This window comes from Ranitomeya imitator, chromosome 7 (assembly GCF_032444005.1).
Source record: "Ranitomeya imitator isolate aRanImi1 chromosome 7, aRanImi1.pri, whole genome shotgun sequence".
NCBI classification, from domain to species: domain Eukaryota; kingdom Metazoa; phylum Chordata; class Amphibia; order Anura; family Dendrobatidae; genus Ranitomeya; species Ranitomeya imitator.
Genome location: NC_091288.1, coordinates 154,235,891 through 154,258,087, shown reverse-complemented (window position 1 = coordinate 154,258,087; position 22,197 = coordinate 154,235,891). Strand labels below are relative to the sequence as shown.

At 41.6% G+C, this 22,197-nt stretch overlaps 1 protein-coding gene across 1 annotated transcript in view; it reads right to left on the bottom strand.

The window, feature by feature from the left end:
• CARD11 (caspase recruitment domain family member 11) overlaps nucleotides 1-14,145 on the bottom strand; it is a 214,293-nt gene extending 200,148 nt beyond the window's left edge. Inside the window, exon 1 of the mRNA XM_069733924.1 lies at nucleotides 13,996-14,145. The gene's annotated coding sequence lies outside the window, so the exon portion shown is untranslated. The remainder of the gene's footprint in view (nucleotides 1-13,995) is intronic.
• Nucleotides 14,146-22,197: the final 8,052 nt, after the last annotated feature.

The following is a 22,197-nucleotide window of genomic DNA, read 5'->3' as shown; positions in this document are numbered from 1 at the left end:
ATATCACATGGTATTCCCTTGAGATTTGTTTATATTTCGATTTTGTTTGCATAAACGTTATATACTGTTTTTATATGCATTTTATACAATATGGATTTATTGATATGCACCTTCTTTCCAGCACTTTGTTGCATCACCACTGTATATTTGATTCAATAAATAATATTTGTATTCACATCAATGACCACAATTTCGGTTCTCTCCTCTTTTTTCTGTCTGTTGTATGTAGAATGCAGGGTTTTAGATGCTGCATCCAAAACGCTATTATTTCTGACTGTGGGTCCACAGCCTAAAGGGGATGTACTCACTAGAGGATTCTAGAATTTTTGCACTAAATTTAATACTCGGTGGATTACAGACACAGTCTTGAGGCATCTTCCTTCTTCCACCCATTGGTCCACTATGCCTGGTATTTGTTTGCCTGTGTATCATCCATGATTATATCCACTGTATCTGTGTTTCCATTGATTTCTTTTACAATGATTTCTTTTGTGACACACTACAGTAAAAAAAAAAAAAAAGCAATAGAGTATCACTTCCCTTTAAGAACTGAATAGCATACAGCAGAAAGCTATTCATAGCAGTCACTTGACTAAAAGAGGAAGAAGCGGCACATTTGGCCAACTATCAGACTTAGAAGCAGTGTATGGTAATCAATTTTTCATTTGCCGGGAAGAGAAAGTTGACTGATATGCAAAATAAATAGATGTATAATATTCAAATAGCGAGAAATGGAAATTGGAAACATCAATGATCCATTGATTTTATTAAAACTGCAAACAGCTCAGTAGATTTTAATATATTTCCATAAATTTTAAAAAATTTCTCCGGGTGTGAGTGCGATACCGGTTCATTTTTTTTTTTAATTTATAAGAGTCCTGCGTTGTACCTTTCCTATCATGTATTTATATCTCAGGCGGTCAGAAGTAAAAAGGTTTTATTTCGACATGGATTCCATGCAGACTTTTGTTTTTGCACTGTGCGGGTCAGATCTAGTAAAATATCATTAATAATGTAGGTATCGTGATATGATGCGATTTTAAACATCTTGGCTGCTCATGTTTTACAATTATTGCAATGGCCAGCTGCTGACTACTACTGTCTGCGAGATCACTGATCTGTCATGGTGAAACCAGAAGTGAATGTCTGCAGATTCCGAACAATTGCTCTCCAAGAATAGTATGCTTTAATAGAAAAATAATGTTCGTGGTCTGTCAATGTAGTCTGGCATGTTTATGGGCAGATCACTTTTATGATCTGTCAGTTGCAATCTTATATGTATGCCCGGCTCAAGAGACAAAGATGGTGACATGAAGTTTAGAAGAGGAAGTAGATAAAGTATACAGAATGAGCTTTGTTTTACATGATAACATGTAAAGCTTCTTTCACACTTCCGTCTTCCAAATCTGCACAGGATCCGTCAAGACGTTGAAATGACGGATCCTGTGCAGACTGTGGAAAACGTGTGCACTCGGCCAGTCTTTCTGACTGACCCGTCGAGGCTATGTGCACCTATTGTGTATGCGTCTTCGCAGTGGTTTTCCACTGCAAAAACGCATACACAACACAAACCAGGGTAAAAAAAATTAAAAATCGCAGTATTCTCACCTATCGGCTTTTCCGCGCCCGGCAGCTAGCGTTCCTAGTAATATATTGTGAAATCTCGCAAGAAGTCGCGGTCTCGCGAGACCGTGACTTCTTGCGAGATTTCGCAATGTATTACTAGGAAGTAACGCTAGCTGCCGGGAACATCGGTGACGCTGCACGGAAACGCCGGTAGGTGAGAATATTGCAATTTTTTATTTTTTTTAATTATTTTTAACATTATATCTTGTTACTATTGATGCTGCATAGGCAGCATCAATAGTAAAAAGAGAAAGAGAGCGAGCGAGAGAGAATTTGCCTGACGTCGCTGCCTGTGAAAAGCAGGAATCCAGCGACGGGTCCCGCCTTTTCAAAGAGAGCATGCGTGGAAGAATTTCCCGTCAGGCAAATTCTCTCTCGCTCGCTCTCTTTCTCTTTTGAGTCGCTGACCGATTTTCCAACGTGCAGAAAAACGTTCTTCTGAACGTTTTCTCTGCCCGAGGGACCATTTTTTTTATGCAGGATCCAGTGAAAGACGGATGAAGCGGATGGCCATCCGTCACTAATACAAGTCTATGAGAAAATGCAGGATCCTGCAAATTTTTTTGCAGGATCCTGCATTCTCAAAAAATGACGGATTGTGACCGGAGCTTAAAGACGGAAGTATGAAAAAGGCCTAAGGCTACTTTCACACTAGCGTTTTCTGCAATCCATCACAATGCGTCGTTTTGCAGAAAAAACGCATCCTGCAAAAGTGCTTGCAGGATGCGTTTTTTCCCCATAGACTTGCATTGACGACGCATTTGCGACGGATTGCCACACGTCGCATCCGTCGAGCGACGGATGCGTCATGCTTTTGCGGACCGTCGGGAGAAAAAAACGCTACATGTAAGGCTCCTTTCACACTAGCGTCGGAATCTCCCCGTCGCAATGCGTCGGGGAGAGATTCCGACGCTAGCGTTTGCTGCATTGCACAATGGGTGCAGCAGATGCATTTTTCCGGCGCATCCGCTGCCCCATTGTAAGGTGCGGGGAGGTGGGGGCGGAGTTCCGGACGCGCATGCGCGGTCGGAAAAAGCGGTCCGTCAGGAGAAAAAAACGTTACATGTAGCGTTTTTTTCTCCCGACGGTCCGCAAAAGCACGACGCATCCATCGCTCGATGGATGCGATGTGTGGCAATCCGTCGCAAATGCGTCATCAATGTAAGTCTATGGGGAAAAAACGCATCCTGCAAGCACTTTTGCAGGATGCGTTTTTTCGTCAAAACGACGCATTGTGACGGATTGCAGAAAACGCTAGTGTGAAAGTAGTCTAACGTTTTTTTCTCCTGACGGACCGCTTTTTCCAACCGCGCATGTGCGGCCGGAACTCCGCCCCCACCTCCCCGCACCTTACAATGGGGCAGCGGATGCGCCGGAAAAATGCATCCGCTGCACCCATTGTGCAATGCAGCAAACGCTAGCGTCGGAATCTCTCCCCGACGCATTGCGACGGGGAGATTCCGACGCTAGTGTGAAAGGAGCCTAAGGCTTCTTTCACACTTGCGTCGATTGGCATCCGTCGCAATCCGTCGTTTGGGGTAAAAAATGGATCCTGCAAATGTGCCTGCCGGATGCGTTTTTTCCCATAGACTTGTATTAGCGACGGATCGCGACGGATGGCCACACGTCATGTCCGTCGTGCAACGGATCCGTCATGTTTTGGCGGACCGTCGTCACGAAAAAACGTTCAAGGGAACGTTTTTTCCTACGTCGCGTCCGCCATTTTCTACCGCGCGTGTGCGGCCGGAACTCCGCCCCTCCTCCCCGGACTTCAGAATGGGCAGCGGATGTGTTGAAAAACTGCATCCGCTGCCTACGTCGTGCACGAATTTCACAACGTGCGTCGGTACGTCAGCCCGACGCTTAGCGACGGACCCGTACCAATGCAAGTGTGAAAGTAGTCTTAGTGAATAAAGCTGCAAAGACAACTGCTTAGGCTTCTTTCACACTTCCATCGGCACGGGGCCGTCACGTACCGACGGACGTTGTGAAAATTCGGCACAACGTGGGCATCGGATGCAGTTTTTCAACGCATCCGCTGCCCAATCTAAAGTCCCGGGGAGGAGGGGGTGGCGTTCCGGCCGCGCATGCGCGGTAGGAAATGCAGGACCAGACGTACGAAAAAACGTTCACTTGAATGCTTTTTCGTGCCGACGGTCCGCCAAAACACGACGCATCCAGTGCACGACGGACGTGACGTGCGACCATACGTCGCGATCCGTAAGCAATACAAGTCTATGGAAAAAAAAAACGCATCCTGCGGGCACATTTGCAGGATGCGTTTTTTTTTCCCAAAACAAAGCATTGCAACGGAGGCCAAACGACTCAAGTGTGAAAGTAGCCTTATACTGGTATTTCATTATTTGTTACAAAAGATACAGCAAACTTCACTATAGACATGGGCTAAATGGTGATTTATTTTCCAACTACATTTAGACCAGGGGTGGTGAGACCTCTACCCCAGTAAATTTATCTCCATGTCACTGATTAGGTTTCTTGGATTCTCTAACAAATGCCTAAATGGGTTCTTCCCATATCAAAGAGATTGTGTTCCCAGAGGCAGTTTGTTCTTCAAAAAAAATGTGCATTACTTACCCTCCCCAGGTCCAGCACTGAGTCTCCGTTGCTCTCCTAGTTGTGTTGTGTGTCTGCAGTCTAACATCAAGTCATCAGCACTGTAACCAATAAGAGAGATCGGGGCAGAGGCTGACCCTCCGCATTGGACCCGGGAAGGGTATGTAAAGAGCAGTTTGTTTGTTTTTCTTTACAACAAATTGCACCTGAGGACACAATTTTTCTGAAACCAGAAAACCCCTGTAATGAAAAGCATGCTGAAAAGATTCTGAATATGCACTTCCTATACCAACTGTCGAGTATAGGCGAGTCCTGTACTGTTCATTTTTACGGTTTCGATCTTTAAGCCCTTAGAGAAAGTGAATCTCCTTGCGAAAAGTACTGGTTACTGCAATTCCTGAAAAGTTGCTAAAAGAATGAAACTTTTTTTGGGGGTTACATGACACCATTACAACACAGTTCACAATTCCACATTTTGAAACTTATCATGTAGTGTTTCTTGATGTCTCTGACTTGTCGTTCTAGGACTTTTAGGCTATATGCACACGTTGCGTATTTGACTGTGGAATGGTCTGTGCAGATTCTGCATTTCTTGGCAGAAAACGCAGGTCACAATCTGCGCATTTTTTGTGCATTATTTTTTTGCAGATTTCTTCCTATTTTTACCCCTGCTGATTTCTATTATGGAATGGGTGCAAAAATGCAGCAGATCGGCAAAAACAATTGACATGGTCCTTTTTTGAATCTGCTGCGTTTTCCGTTCAGATTTGTCTGCACCATTAGCACAGCACTTTTTTTTGCCATTGATTTACATTGTACTGTAAATTGTTTGCGGATCTGCAGCGTTTCTGAGCGGAAAAAAACACTGTGGATCTGCAGGAAATCTGCAACATGTGCACATACCCTAACACTGATGGCCTATCCTTAGGATGCAGGGTAACTGCTGCCCAGTTTACCCCACAGATTACAGTTGATCTAAAGGTCTAAAGCAAAGGCCGAATTTTTTGATCAGCTAAATGAAGGGAACCCTTTCAACAAAAAGGAATTGTCCAAAGTATACAACCGCCTTAAAGGGTTTTTAGTATCTCGTTAAATTGTAAAATTTCAGAGCGCTTGTAAAAACAGTAATTTTCAATTCTATAGTTTACTGCTTGTTATCCAAGTTACTGGCTAGCTCTGCAGTCTATCATAGGTGGCCAGTTTCTTAGGCAAGGAATGCATGCTTGAAAATTATTTGGTTTAGAGTTTGAAAGTGCTGATCTGGAATAGTCCTGATCTCTGGATCCAGCAGCTTCAGTGTCTCTGCACCTTTCCGATGCTGCAGGCATGGCGGTCTCTTTTAGTAGCATTGGAAAACGCACAATTGGGATTAGCAGCGCGATCATGCGGCTCATCCATACTGTCAGTCTTTAGGCTGCCCCCACACCATTCAGGCATGAAAGGAGACTAGGTCCCATTACATTTGCCCCCCTTCTACAGCAGATTCAGCTTGAGAAAGGCATGTTCGTGCAGAAACGTTGCGAAAGTTAATCTGTCTTTCAATCGGGTCATCCTGTATTTTTTCTTTGTTGTATGATGGTGGCATTTGCCTCATTGGTCTACATTGGACAATAAATTTCCATTTAAATGCCCAAGGTTTTTTGTTATTTATTCCTTTCATTAGAATCACCTGGAAAACTAATTATCACATGTGTTTAAGATTGATTTCAGTGATCCATTGAGCCCTGAGACACAATACCATCCACGAGTTTATTTGAAAAACAAAACAATTAAATCTTTATGACACTTAAATCCAATTTGCATAATAATTTGGAACATGGTGTAGAAATGCTAAAAAATAGTTTTCTGAGGCTCGCCTCTACATTTCTACCAGGGTGTATCACAGTGTCTCATTCTAATTTGCTGTTATCTGCAATTCATTTAGGGCTATCTGGCGGAGTAGGAATGGGGTATTACAGGCATCTAAAGAAAACCAAACAACTGAATAATTTGGAACCCTAGAGCAATAGAAAACCAAACCAGAAAAAACAAGGATCCCTAAAAAATAGAGCTCTTGCAATTTTTGTGTAGGTGCCTAACCCCTGATGAACCCCTGTCATCCCCAAATGGGGGGGAAACGCGTCGGGCATTACCTGGGGACGCATTGACAGACTATGGTCAGGATGACATCCATTTTCCCACATGGACTTCTGGGCCTAATTGGAAAGGGCATAATACACCTCAACAAATAGATGAGTATAGCGGTTACATATCTTTATGCATACTGTCTATGTGGTAAGAACGATTGTGTTCAAGTACCCTGAGGATTGTAAAAGAGGTGTATATACATGCTAAAACTACTTGCCTACTATGGTTTTCCATTTATTACCTGGTGGATCCATGTTTTTAGGAGTATCTGTCCTATCATGATAAATGACATGCTGCCTTGTTACTGGTATAAAAATATTACACATTGATGCGGATCCAGTGTTTTTGCTGAAAGACTATCTGGTGGCATTGAGCATTTATTTTTTGCTGAATATTATGATGATTTGGGAGTAGTGTGACTAATACACATTTTTTGTCATCTCACATATTCTGTCTATTTTTGCATTTTTTGCTGGTCAGATTGATCCAATTTGGACAAGATACATCTTTACACTCCGCTATACCCAGTTATCTGTAAGGGTATTTATTGTGGTGGTATATATTGTCATGTGACATCTACCATATATATGACACCCACCATATATTGCTGTATAGAACTGTGATAGCAATTTATTTTTCTTTTTTCTTTTTTTGTATTTCATTTTTCCATTTTTTTGTGTTTTTTCACGGGTATCGGAGGTGTATGTGGGACATTATCTTCTGTCTATCCCTATTATAGGGACTGTGAGGGACCCTAGGGTCAGCCGCCGAGGAGTGGGGGGCGCCTACCGCAGAAAATTAGGGTGCCAACCTCCACTGGTAGGTAGCTGACAGTATAGGATTGTACTTTAGGGCTCACTAGGCTTTCTGGTATTCAGGCCTTTTTAGGGATTTAAAAGGGTGAGCCGTCGAGGAGTGGGGGCGCCAATCGCTGTTTATTAGGGTGCCAACCTCCACTGACAGGCAGGATTTATTGTAGTCCGTTATAGGATTCTTTAGGTACACTGTGTACTTTTTTATTATATATGATATATAAAGTCTTCTATTTTTAACTACTACGATTAAAAGTTATTTTTTAGGGATCCTTGTTTTTTCTGGTTTGGTTTTCTATTACAGGCATCTACTCAAGGTTTATTGCGTTACAGACCTTTGTGCTGCCATATACAAGCAAAACTCCTTTCAAAGACAATTTAAATATATTCTATTCTTTAATAATATTGCTCATATCTGCAATTTGTTTAGGGTTAGCTGGCAGAGTAGGGATGGCATATCACATGCATTTACTCAGGGTTGATTGCGTTACACACCAAAACAAATTTCTGTAATCTGCCCCCATGACAGTGGGAGCATTGTACGTAAAAATAAAATTTTAGACTCTTATGCATCTGTGTCTGTGAATGTAATGTGTGTAAAAAACTATTTTTGTAATCTGCAACAGCGTCTGTGTGAATGCTTTGCCTAAAAAACACTTAAAAAAATGAGGATAGCATCAAATACGGGATGTGAACGTGGCAGTCAAGTTCTTGCTTTTTGCCATCTTGCTCTGTTTCTTTTCTCATACTGGTGTCATCTGGTGGAAATGAGTGTTCATTATGGTCACATCCATACCTTCCACAGTCCATAACTTGATAGCTTTTTCCATACATTCATTGACACATTCATGTTTTTTACGGTGATCTTGTAGTCAGGGAGAGCGGCTCACTGTGCGGGCAGGTCCAAAAGCGGCAGTTGTACAGAAAACACCCCCTGCATGGGGAAAGTGAGGTGAATGGCCTCCAGAAGACACCAAGGCCACCCTGCTGTGATGCCAATCACATCTAATGGCCAAGCCGTGAGTCAGAATAGTCAAGGAGTCCAAGGTCAAAAGCCAGGAGGATACGTCATAAATAGAAGGAAGAGACAAAAGCGTAATCAGGTAACATTCCAAGGTCAGAATTACAGAAGGATAACAGATCAGAGAAGAAAGGCTTAAACAGATGGATGGTCAGAACGAAGTCCAAGGTCAGGCAACAAAAGATCAAGCATACTGAACTTAAGGCATGGAAGCACACAGCTCACTAGCTGAATATACAGTGGGTAAGGAAAGTATTTAGACCCTTTTAAATTTTTCACTCTTTGGTTCATTGCAGCCATTTGATAAATTCAAAAAAATTCATTTTTTTCTCATTAATGTACACTCTGCACCCCATCTTGACTGGAAAAAAAACAGAAATGTAGTAATTTTTGCATATTTATTAAAAAAGAAAAACTGAAATATCACTTGGCCATAAGTATTCAGACCCTTTGCTCATATTTAAGCATCTGACTTAAATACGAGTGTCTGAGCAAAGAGTCTGAATACTTATGACCATGTGATATTTCAGTTTTTCTTTTTTAATAAATTTGCAAAAATTTCTACAATTCTGTTTTTTTCAGTCAAGATAGGGTGCAGAGTGTACAGTATATTAATGAGAAAAAAATGAACTTTTTGAATTTACCAAATGGCTGCATGAAACAAAGTGTGAAAAATTTAAAGGGGTCTGAATACTTTCCGTACCCACTGTAGATCTGGCAGAGGTCTGGGAGAAACAGCTCAGTTAAGTAGCATGGCAATCACCTGGGATAAGGAACACTTGTCAAGCTGTCAATCAACACATTGACAGCTCAGCACACCCCTGTACTAGACAGGATGGCTGAGCTATCAGTTAAAGTACTGACAGCTTCAGCACGCCCCTGTACCAGATTAGCTGTCAGTAACTGCATCCCAGACACATGGAGGGTTGGAACCATTAGACCTGCCTTGTTAAACAGACCAATCAAGGCAATACACAGGGTCACTCGGGAGAGGGTTGAGGGTGTGGAGGCCTATGCGGCGCCTCTGTTAGGCTTAGGCCTGCCTCCGCTGCAGGGTCCATTTTTGAATTGTTACTTTAAATCATTTCCCCATCCACATTTGTTTGCAGGGCAATTGTCCTGCTCTTAAATCACATTTTGCTTCCTTTTGCAGCCCCCTGGCCCTTACTATGACCATTTTACAGCCATTTTAAAGCATCAAAATTCAGGTTCCATTGACTTCTATTGGGCTCGGAGTCAAGTTTGGGGTCAACTTTGGTTGCCGAACCGAGCTTTGAACTTAAGTTAGGCCAAACCCGATGAACCCAAAGATCCACGGGTCGCTCATCCCTATCTATGACTTCTGCCACCAGCGTTGTCAGAATTTTTTTACTAATTGTTTGACTAGGTATTGCCTTGTGCAGGTGTGTACTACGGAGGACAGGGAATGAACTTCAATCCAATATTGCGGCCAGCATGCAGCCAGCAGGTAAGGAAAGGGTGAATCAAACACCCGAAAACTCCGCCCATATGACCCAAAACCAGTCCTGCCAAATTCAGGTGACAGGTTCCCTTTCAGGTACGGACTGGGGTTGAAATTCAGCCCTGGCATTTGAAATCACACAGGCCCATTTTGTCCCCATCCCAATGAACCAGATGGGATATATTACTAATATTACCCTGGATGGAGGAAAGGAAGATTTTCTACAAGACCAATATTTCTAATGATTCCCGTGGCCTACTGTGGCATGTGATGGAGTCAGCGACTTTGTGCTCCGTCACAACTCTTAACAATATGGATGTCTTGAGAACGCCGATTCTGTTAACAACATAGCACACAAGGCAGCCCATGACCAGACAGGTCTTCTGGCATTTGCCAGAATTGCCAGATGGCCAATCTGGCCCTGTTCCCGTTAACTACATGTGATTCCTTTGGATTTAAATATTTATCTACTTTAGCAGAAAATTTCTCTAGATGTAACCATCCTACTAAATAATCCATGCAGAAGATATGTGTTATCTGAAAACCCTTAAAGGTTTTTCCTATTTTTGCTCAGCTCCTAAGTGTATATTTGTATAAGATTTTTCCTTTCAGCAAATATTGCCGTATAAGTCTGGAGAGACACAAACAGTTTTTGAAGCAATTTGAGGTACTGTATATACAGCTCTGGTAAAATTTAAGAGACCACCACATCAACACCCTGTCATGGGCAGCCCAATATCCACACCTGAACCCCATTGAAAACTTCTGGAATGTAATCAAGAGGATGATGGATAGTCACAAGCCATCAAACAAAGAAGAACTGCTTACATTTTTGTGCCAGGAGCAGTGTGAAAGACTGGTGTAAAGCATGCCAAGACGCATGAAAGCTGTGATTAAAAATCATGGTTATTCCACAAAATATTGATTTCTGAACTTTCCCGAGTTAGTATTGTTGTTTCTAAATGATTATAAACTTGTTTTCTTTTATTTAAGTCTGAAAGCACTGTTTTTCTTTTTTCTTTTTTTTTTTTAATTTTGACCATTTCTCCTTTTCAGAAAAAAAAATACAAAATTTATTGCTTGGAAATTCGGAGACATGTTGTCAGAAGTTTATAAAATAAATGAACAATTTACATTTTACTCAAAAATATACATATAAAGAGAAAAATCAGACAAACTGAACATTTTGCAGTGGTCTCTTAATTTTTGCCAGAGCTGTATTTAGATTTGAGCCAAGGACAGAAGTGAATTCTCCCAGGTTAAGTCAACCAGAAGATTTCAATAAAATTCTTGAAAATGGTTTTACATGTATCATTATAGTAGATGTGGAATTTTTTCAAGACTCTAATCAAAGTTAATTGCGTGTGACTACCAGCTTCACCACAAACCTAAAACCATGTTCAGAGGGTAGTTTGATGCAGTCTTTGAAGCGATTTTTTTAATCTAGTCCTAGATTTAACATATACAGTACATATACTAATATTAAATCTTGTCACCTGTAAAATCTAACATTGCCCTTTAAAATTAACATTGAAATTTCCCACACTGAAGTAAATCAGCGCCAAAATGTCCATTTTGTCATTTCTTCAAGGTACAAAGTGTTTGGCAAGCCATATGGACACAGTTTCTCCAAGGCTTCAAAGCACTTCTGCTTTTCACACTCCAGAAGTCCACTGACAAATAGACAAAAATGCATCTTTCCTTTGTCCCCTTAACCCATTGAGGTGCCCTGTGCAGTTTTTTAACCACTTCAGGGTTTCTAAACCCTGAAGGATTTAAAAGACATGACATAAGACGAAACGTGTGCACAGCAATGTTGTTTTGACATTGTCATGCCCTATGTTCATTTTCTGGGGCATTTTTGCAGTACTTATTTGGGCAGATTCCAGGCAGAATCCTTAAACCTTTTTTTTAATATTTTTGGGGGCTAAAAAAAGTTTGGGACTTTATAAAAATAAAATGTGTTTTTTGTCATAATTTTCTGCTTTGTTTTTCAGTCAAAGAACCTGTGTGAGTGTTTTTTTTTATACCATTTTGAGGTACATATGACATTTCAATCATTTTTAGTGCGTTTTGCGGGTGATATAAAAGCAAATTCTTTGCATGGACTAGCGGTGGATTCCGCGTCCCACACAGGCACGGCACTTATGTCCTGATATTTAAGGTATATCACTTCATTTGGGGCTATACTGCCCACATACAGGCAGCGCTCACACACAAGTGTGATCTCATTCCACAATCAGCAATTCTGTGGGTTCACTCGCTCCCTCACATTTATCAACTGTGACTGATGAAGGTCCGGATGTAGGACCAAAACGTTTCTGTTATTTTGTGGACACCATTAAATCACCTGTCTTACGTTAAGTTGAGTGCCGAGTTTTTGCTATATACTACGGTGTGGGAACCTACTCTGGCACCTCTTTACGGCTGTGCACACGTCTACTTTTTCATAAAAGCAAACTCTGGCGCTGAAAATTGTATTTTTTCTATTTCGGTGTTCACTGTGTGGATGTGAGAACATCATACTGTGTGCGGCCATCATACATGGTGAAAATGGTATGGTATGGTGAATATGAGGGCATCATAATGTATGGATTCCATCGTACCGTGTTGGGTCTCACTTGGGGGAATCATGTTGTGGGGCATCATGTTGTGTGGAGGGACTGTGGGAGCATCATTGTTTGGAGGGCTATGGGTACATCATACTGCGCTAGTAACACTGTGGTGGTACTATATTGTGTGTGGGCTGGACTGTGGGAGCATCATAGTGTGTTGGTGGCAATATACTGTATGTTAGGGGCCGTCAAAGCCATTATAATCTGTTGGTGGCACTGTGGGGACATCATATTGTACGGGGAGCTAGAAAAACACAATGAAGCAACATCAGCTCACCGGGTTGAGAAATGCTTGGAATGAGAGTGCGGTGCATGAAGGCTTCAGGCTGGTTTCCTGAGCAAGTGAACGGTGAAAAAAAGTGGAAAATACAGCAACTGCAAAATTCATTTAAAAAATCACATTTATTTGTAGATTAAAACATGAAAAAGTTAAATTTAAAAAACATGTTAACGTAACGGTTGACACTTTTCGAGCTACATTAGCTCTTAATCATTTTTTAAATTTTACTTTTTCATTTTTTCACTATATGTACTTTTTTTGATGGTGGCTTTTGTTTCCCCCAAAACTAAGCATTTAATGTGTACATTTTGATTTGGTCATTTTGTAGCATTATTCTCTTCTAAACCTCCATTAGTAGCATTTTTTCTCTTCAAAAAGCATGTTATATTTGTGTGGACAGTGCTTCCAATATTGCAAATCATGTAATTCTTAGAGAAATCTACATCACTTGTAATGTTAGAAACACAGCTAAATAAACACAATGAAAAATGTAGGAACTAAAACATGTTATTTAGAAAAAAGCAAGAAAAACCCAAAAATAAACATCGTAAAAACACTGGGACCCTAAATCATCATTGCTGTTTCTGCAATTTTCTGAAGTAATGTGCTCCTTTTTAGTGGCATTACCATTTATGTCTTATTCGCGGTACGATTTGCAACACTTTTTAAGTCTTTTTTTATTTTTCCACCACATCTTTGCTTATCCAAATGTTTTCGACAGATTCATGAAATGCGACATTTCCTAAATGTCACATTTTTTCACACATCTCACTCCAGTCCCTGCCTAAGGTTTCTCATAGAGTTACTGATTTGCCCCTTTTTTTAGACAATTGTGTGACTTTTACAAAGGTTTGCCACAATATGCAGCAAAAAAAAAAAAAACAGTTAAGGACAAAAACAAAAGTCATTTTGGATTTTGTGCCAAATTTATGAACTACACTGAAGAACTTGATGCAAAAAAATAAGTCAGCGAATGCCACAAGGCAAAAAAAGAAATGCGACTTCAAGAAATTGCAAATTATGAATCAGGGCCTTGGGATGATAGACCTTCATTCATGCCATTTATTCACACATGTAACATCTGTAGTCTTAAGTTTTTGGCAAACACAACATAAACAATGGATGGAAGCTCAGTCTTACTGCAAGTGAATCAACGTGACTTGACAGCTGAGCAGCACAGTTATAAAGTCCCTTGAGAGTGGTTAGACATTGCTTCATGTCCACAAAACGTTCAGTCAATGAGTCCGCACATAAACATACAGACGTGTTGCATACAAAACATACACATCATAACTAACGCACTAAGGTTCACCGGTACTAGAAGGAGAATGTGGTATTCTGCAACTAGAACTTATAAATGTAGCCAGAAAGCCAAAGTCTGTTATGTCAATATGGATTTACTACTATATAACTAGTGGAGCATCATGTAGTACGTCTGATGTTTGCTGTCTTTACAGAGAAAGTAAAATTAACCTTACCCTTGGCAGCTTCTTAATTGATAGGAAATGTTGTATCCAGCAGAGGTCCGGCCAGGTGACAGTAGATAGACATTGAAGAGCTGCTGCTTATGTTTGGTTTTCACCTGTGCATGGAGAGATGATGTGTAATTCTCAACCAGCAATCACGACTCAGAGGATTATTAACACAGATCTTTGAAACTAAAAGGAGGAGCAATAAAAGGGAAATGAGAAAAGCTTACCGGAAACCATAGAGCCGTAACCTACAGGAAACCAAACACACACACAAAACTTGTCAATGTGACATACTGTACTTGTTCCTGCTCCACCAGTGCTATCTTTATAACCAGTAGATCCAAACTTTATTCCATAGGATGTCAATTTCTAAAGTATCTCATCTCCCCACAGATTGTACATAATTGTGATGTCGCTTTTTGACTCTGTGCCCATTGCCCAATCCCTTCCTATCGCAATGCTCATTCAGGATATCTCCCATGTCTAAACAGACCATACACCTCACAATGTAAGTACTGAGCACAATGGACTATGACAACAAAATGTGGACAACCTGCTCGCTATCCGATTATACATTAGGTTCTTCGACCTCCCATCTGCAAATTAGCTTTCTCTTGCACATTCCCTTCTCGCGATGTTTAGTTTTAATATTTACTTTTCTTGCTTCTCTTTATTTCTTCTGCTATAGTTGCTCCAACTATACCTGTAAAAAGGACTGTGTTGAGGAAATAGTTAAAAATATCTAACACTGAAGTATCTTGTGTTGTTGGAACTGTACACTACTATTTTTTATTTTTTAGTTGCACGCATTGTGCAGCTCCGTGACCACATGCCATTCTGTGTGGTGTACAGCACCACTATTGTGTCCGTCTCACAATATTTCAACTTGTTATAGGTCTTTTCCCCACATAAAACAATTACCACTTGTCCACTTTATATTGACATCCACAAAGGTCATTTTTAGTAATACCCAACAGAAAAGTGCTGAAAAAAATTCAGAATTTTGTAAAAAAAAAAAAAAAAAATTTTTCTCTTGCGTCACCATTTTCTGAGACTTGTATCATTTTTATTTTCTGTTGATAAAGTGGAGTGATGGCTTGTTTTTTTGTGTGGAAAGCGGACATTTTTATTTACATCAATTTGAGGTACACACAATATTTTGATTGCTTGTTGTTGCTTCTTTTTTTTAAGGGTGGTGTCACGACTCCACCTTGCTGTGAGTGACAGCTCAGCTGCCCTATAAGATTAGGGATGTGGTGAACTGTCAGTATTGTGAGTGACAGCTTATTCACGCAATCTGAGGCAGGGCGTGCTGGGCTGTCAGATTCTGTGGGTCGAAATTTGGAAAAATTGTAGCTCTCAAAATATGGTGCTGCAAAAACTAGTTTTTACAATAAAAAGCTTTATTTAGTGTGTAATAGCAGCCAAACATAAAAAACTACCGTATTTTCCGGCGTATAAGACGACTTTTTAACCCCTAAAAATTCTCCCAAAAGTCGGGGGTCGTCTTATACGTGGGGTACGGGTGCACGGAGCGATCCTGGATGGTTCCCAGGGTCTGAAGGAGAGGAGACTCTCCTTCAGGCCCTGGGATCCATATACATGTAAAAAATAAAGGATAAAAAAAAATATGGATATACTCACCCTTCCGACGGACCCTAGCTCTCAGCGGTGCAAGCGTCTGCCTCCGTTCCTAAGAATGCAGTGAGTGAAGGACCTTCGATGACGTCGCGGTCATGTGAGCGGTCACGTGAGTGGTCGCGTGACCGCGACGTCATCAAAGGTCCTTCACTCACTGTATTCTTAGGAACGGAGGCAGACGCTTGCACCGCTGAGAGCCAGGGTCCGTCGGAAGGGTGAGTATATCCATATATATTTTTTTTTATTCTTTATTTTTTACATGTATATGGATCTCAGGGCCTGAAGGAGAGTCTCCTCTCCTCCAGACCCTGGGAACCACACGCCGTATAAGATGGGCGTATAAAATGACCCCCGTCTTTTACGGCGGGTATATCCCAAATTCCATATTTTATATGGAAAAGTTGGTGGTCGTCTTATATGCCCAGTCGTCTTATACACCAGAAAATACGGTATATAAATCGGGAATCGCTGAAAATCGCACTGGTCCGAAATATAAAGTCGTCTAATCACTTATACCGCACGAGGAAATGCGTAAAAAAATAAATAAAACCAACTCTTTACATGTTGTTTTGTTCATTATGCCTCCCAAAGATCACAGTAAGGCTCGGTGCATGTTTATCCTGCGCTCCGCGCTGAGCGCTTACACCGGGGTTTCCGTGTAAATCTGTGAAATATGTGATTCAGAAGGAAGATTCCCTATAATAAGGCAGATGGAGGCACTGTGGATGACATAGGATCTGTGATCCGGCTGTGTCCTTCGTTTTAGGATTGCATAAAAGGGCTGTCGGCCACAGTTTTGTGCACTTCTGAAAAGAAGAAAAGAGGCCAGACGGAGACCAGAGAAACTCTGCTGCCTCTTTATAGTGAATAGATCCCTCGGGGGTTTCATCTGAATCACGTCCCTTGGAGATATAGATGGAAACCTCAATGTAAATGCTTACCATAGAGAGCTGGATAAATGTGATCCCAAACATTATGTAAAATGTTCCCAATAAAAACTTCAACTCAATCCACAAAAAAGCAAGTCCTCACTCAGGTCTGTCATCTGTTAATGGAAATATAGGGGGCTTCCATGTTACTGGTAGTACAAAAGCTCTAGAAAAGCGCTATGGCTCCTTGCTCCCCAAAAGAAATTTAGCAAATTCTGCACTCAAATCCAAATGAGCCTCACTGTGCCTAAACCACATATAGCGTCCACATGTTTGGCATTTCTGAAGCGATGACTTATGGGTTCCTGTCTCCAGAAGCATGCGCCGGGTATAACGTACTAGTGATTGCAATGTAATGGTCACTAAAACATACTGGTCACTACAAAGGTAGTTTTCAATTTTCACTTGGCAACATTCATTGCTGCTTGTTTCTGGAAAACATTGATGCAATCAAAATCATCACTACACCTGTAGATAAATTCCCAAAAAGGGTAAAATTTCCAAAATGGGGTCATTTGAGGGGGGGTTCTACTCTTCTAGCAATTAGGGGCTCTATACTGTATAGGGAGTCCACAAACTATTCTAGGAAAATCTGCGGTCCAGGAGGCAAATAGCGCTCCGTCCCTCCTGAGTCTCTCCGTAAGGCTAAGTAGCACTGTACAGCCACATATGGGGTATTGCCACGTGCAGCAGAAATTGTGGGACAAATTTCGGTGCCTTTTTTACTCACTTCTTGTTAGGGCTAGCGGAACGCACCAAATAATTAGAAGGATGGTATAAGGTGTGTTCGCAGCCCGGGATCCACCGTGCAGAGATGGAACCTGCTGCTGAGTAATGACGGACTATATGGTGGTATAATGTGGATAGACACACGGATTAGCTTCACCCGGTATGAAGGTTGCATCACAGGGCCACAGTACTGCACAAAGAGCGCAAGCAAAGAGTCACAGAACTCTGTCCCAAGACTCAGGGAAAGAGTTCCTCTAGACCTCTTGCGCTCGACACCGCTACTGGGATGTCAGAGATTAATAGAAATAACAATTTAATACACAAGAGTGCGCGCAGTGCCACTCTGGCGGGCGCCAGTAACCACCCAGACTTGGGACAGGAAAGCGCTCTATTAGCGCATGGCGCCGCACTGGCGGTCACTGCTATCAGACGCTGTTTCGTGTGCTAGCTGTGCAGAATAGCACTGTCAGGTGCTAGGTAGCTTCCACCGTTCACGAACAGTCAACAACACTAGAGATGGGAATGATTCGGAGCCTTCATCCACTGAGAGGCATACATCCACACACACATTAATAAGTTTATACTAGTGCATGGCCGTGCGGCCATGCAAACCTTTTATAGTGGAAGCTCTCCAGGACTTTCCTAGTGGTCCAATAGGAGCTGCTACAAGGCCTGAGCATGTGACCCCAACCTCCAATAAGAGGTCGTCCCTTGGGCATGCTCAGAAGAAGAAAATCAGGACTTAGTCCCAGGGACGCCTGCTCGCCACTGATCAGTACTGGTTACAATGGCTGAGCCTGGAAGGACAGCAGTAACCAGCCACACAGTATCAGCTTGAGCCAGACACTGGGACCAACGTCTCTACTGAGCAGGCTCCACTGTGGCTGGAGGAGAATGGGAGACCGCAGTGGAGATGGTTCGAGATTCCCCCTGTGCAGCCGTGGGAACTCAACACCTTATGTGAAACTTATTGCTAAAATTAAATTTTCATAGTAAAAATGTAGTTATTTTTTCTTTACTGAAAAAATGGACCTCATTTTGTTGTAAAAATATTCTTATTAGCCCTTAGAAAAATTAAAAATTTGGTGCTAAAATAACATCTTAGGCTATGTTCACATTTGCGGCTTTGGACGCAGCGTCGTGGACGCAACGCACGACGCACGAAAGACGCAAGTAGAACGCATGCATTTTTGATGCATGCGTTCAACCCTTTTTTACTATATAGGGTCTTTTCATTTTTTTTTTTAAAAGTAAAAGAACGCATGCGTCCTACAACGCACAACAACGCAAGTACTTGCGCCTTCTGCGTTGCCAATACACTTCAATTTGCTTCGACGACGCAAATACAACGCAAGTGCGACGCAAGCGTTTTTTAAAAATTTTGGACGCAGAAAAAATGCAACATGTTGCGTTTGCAACGCACTGCCAGGTGCGTCGAAAGGACGCATGCGTCACAAAACGCACCGAAACGCATGAAAACGAACGCACATGCGTCCCCAATGTTAAAGATAGGGAAGCATGACGCGTGCGTTGTTTTGCGGAGACGCCACTGCGTCCAAAGCCGCAAATGTGAACGTAGCCTTAGTGGTAAAAAATGTATTTATTCTTTCTTCACCACTCAATGGTATAAAATTCTGTGAGGTAAATCTGATGAATTATTTAGGGAGTGTAGTTTATAAAATGAGTTCACATATGGGGGGGTTGGTTATTCTGGCACCTGAGGGGCTCTGCCAATGTGACATGGCACCCTCAAACCATTACAGCAAATTATTGACTTTACTATGGCACCATTTCCTTTCTGAGCTTTGCACTGTGCCTCAAAAGTATCAGAAGTTGAATAGAGACCCCAAATTTGATATACAGAAAGAAAAACTTTTATAAAAGATACCACACTTTTTTTAATTGAAACTGAATGAAATAGAATTAGCTAATGAAGTCATTTTGGCGTCTTTCGATGTTACTTCACTTTATACTTCAATTGAACATGAAAGAGGTCTAGCAGAGGTGAAAAGAAAATTATCACTTTTGAACCTATCAAGAGAGGATGAAAAATTTGTTATTTCACTTTTGGATGTCATCCTTAAAATGAATTATTTTCTGTTTGGAGACGAGTTTTATATGCAAAAACGGGGTACAGTAATGAGCGCAAATATGGCACCCGCATATGCAAATATCATTCTGACTACATAGTGACATAGTTATTAAGGTTGAAGGAAGACTTTTGAGTCCATCTAGTTCAACCAATAGCCTAACCTAACATGCCCTAACATGTTGATCCAGAGGAAGGCAAAGAGTAAGCTCCACATCGGGGACAAAAAATTCCTTCCCGACTCCACATACGGCAATCAGACTAGTTCCCTGGATCAACACCCTATCAAGGAATCTAGTATATATAACCTGTAGCATTATACTTTTCAAGAAAGGTATCCAGTCCCCTCTTAAATTTTAGTAATGAATCACTTATTACAACATCATACAGCAGAGAGTTCCATAGTCTCACTGCTCTTACAGTAAATAATCCGCGTCTGTTATTTTGCTTAAACCTTCTTTCCTCCAGATGTAGAGGATGCCCCCTTGACCCTATCTCAGGTCTATGATTAAAAAGATCATCAGAAAGGTCTTTGTACTGTCCCCTCATATATTTATACATTAAAATAAGATCACCGCTTAGCCTTCATTTTTCCAAACTAAATAGCCCCAAGTGTAATAATCTATCTTGGTATTGCAGACCCCCCAGTCCTCTAATAACCTTGGTCGCTCTTCTCTGCACCCTTTCTAGTTCAGCTATGTCTTTCTTAATACACCGGAGACCAGAACTGTACACAGTATTCTAAGTGTGGTCGAACTAGTGACATGTATAGAGGTAAAATTATGTTATCCTCATAAGCATCTATGCCTCTTTTAATGCATCCCATTATTTTATTTGCCTTTGTAGCAGCTGCCTGACACTGGCCACTAAAATGTGAGTCAGTCAGTCAAATGCCATCCACCCATACACCCAGGTCTTTTTCATTGACGGTTTTGCCCAAAGTTTCAGAATTAAGCACATAGTTATATATCTTATTACTTCTACCCAAGTGCATGACCTTACATTTATCCCCATTAAAGCTCATTTGCCATTTATCAGCCCAAGTGTCTAGTTTACATAAATCATCCTGTAATATAAAATTGTCCTCCTCTGTATTGATTACCCTGCAGAGTTTAGTGTCATCTGCAAATATTGAAATTCTACTCTGAATGCCCCCTACAAGGTCATTAATAAATATGTGAAAAAGAAGAGGGCCCAATACTGACCCCTGTGGTACCCCACTGCTAACCGCGACCCACTCTGAGTGTGCTCCATTAATAACCAGTCTTTGTTTCCTATCCCTGAGCCAGCTCTTAACCCACTTACACATATTTTCCCTTATCCCCATTATTCTCATTTTATGTATCAACCTTTTTTGTGTATCACCGTATCAAACGCTTTTGAAAAGTCCATATACACCACGTCCACTGGGTTCACTTGGTCCAGTCCGGAACTTACCTCTTCATAGAAATTGATCAGATTAGTCTGACAGGAAAGGTCCCTAGTAAACCCATGCTGATATTGGGTCATGAGTAGTGTTGAGCATTCCGATACCGCAAGTATCGGGTATCGGAATTCCGATACCGAGATCCGATATTTTTGTGGTATCGGGTATCGGTATCGGAGGTGTAAAATAAAGAATTAAAATAAAAAATATTGTTATATTCACCTCTCCGGCGGCCCCTGGAACATCACCGCGAGTCACCGGCGTCCGGCAGGCTTCTTTGTTCAAAATGAGCGCCTTTAGGACCTGCGGAATGACGTCGCGGCTTCTGATTGGTCGCGTGCCGCCCATGTGACCGCCACGCGACCAATCAGAAGCCGCGACGTCATTCCTCAGATAAATTCCTAGAATGAGCATCTTTAGGACCTGTGGAATGACGTCGCGGCTTCTGATTGGTCGCGTGGCGGTCATATGGGCGGCACGCGACCAATCAGAAGCTGCGACGTCATTCCGCAGGTCCTAAATAAAGGCGCTCATTTTGAACAAAGAAGCCTGCCGGACGCCGGTTCCTCGCGGTGATGTTCCAGGGGCCGCCGGAGAGGTGAATATAACAATATTTTTTATTTTAATTCTTTATTTTACACCTCACTATGGATCCCAGGGCCTGAAGTTTTACTCTCCTTCAGACCCTGGGATCCATCAGGATACCTTCCGATACTTGATGTCCCATTGACTTGTATTGGTATCGGATATCGGTATCGGCGATATCCGATACTTTTCGGGTATCGGCCGATACTATCCGATACCGATACTTTCAAGTATCGGACGTTATCGCTCAACACTAGTCATGAGGTTATATCTCTTCAGATACTCCAGTATAGCATCCCTTAGAATACCATCCAGGATTTTACCCACAGTAGAGGTTGAGCTTACTGGCCTATAATTTCCGAGTTCAGTTTTTGTCCCCTTTTTGAATATTAGAACAACATTTGCTATACACCAGTCATGTGGTACAGACTCTGTTATTATGGAGTCTTTAAAGATGAAAAATAATGGTCTATCAATGACTATACTTAATTCCTTTAGTACTCGGGGGTGTATCCCATCCGGGCCTGGAGATTTGTCAAGTTTAGTAATTTTTAGATGCTGCCGTACTTCCTGCTGGGTTAAGCAGGTGACATTTAATGGGGCATTTTTGATATCACTGATCATTTTGTCTGCCATGCGATTTTCTTGTGTAAATACTGATGAAAAAAAGTCATTTAGCATATTGTTAGGGTTGGCGGAACGCACCGAGTAAATATATATTGAATATTAAGTGCGTTCGCAATCGGGGTCCACCGTGCAGGAGAGAAACATGCTGCTAGTAGATGGCGGTATAAGCTCACTCTGTTACT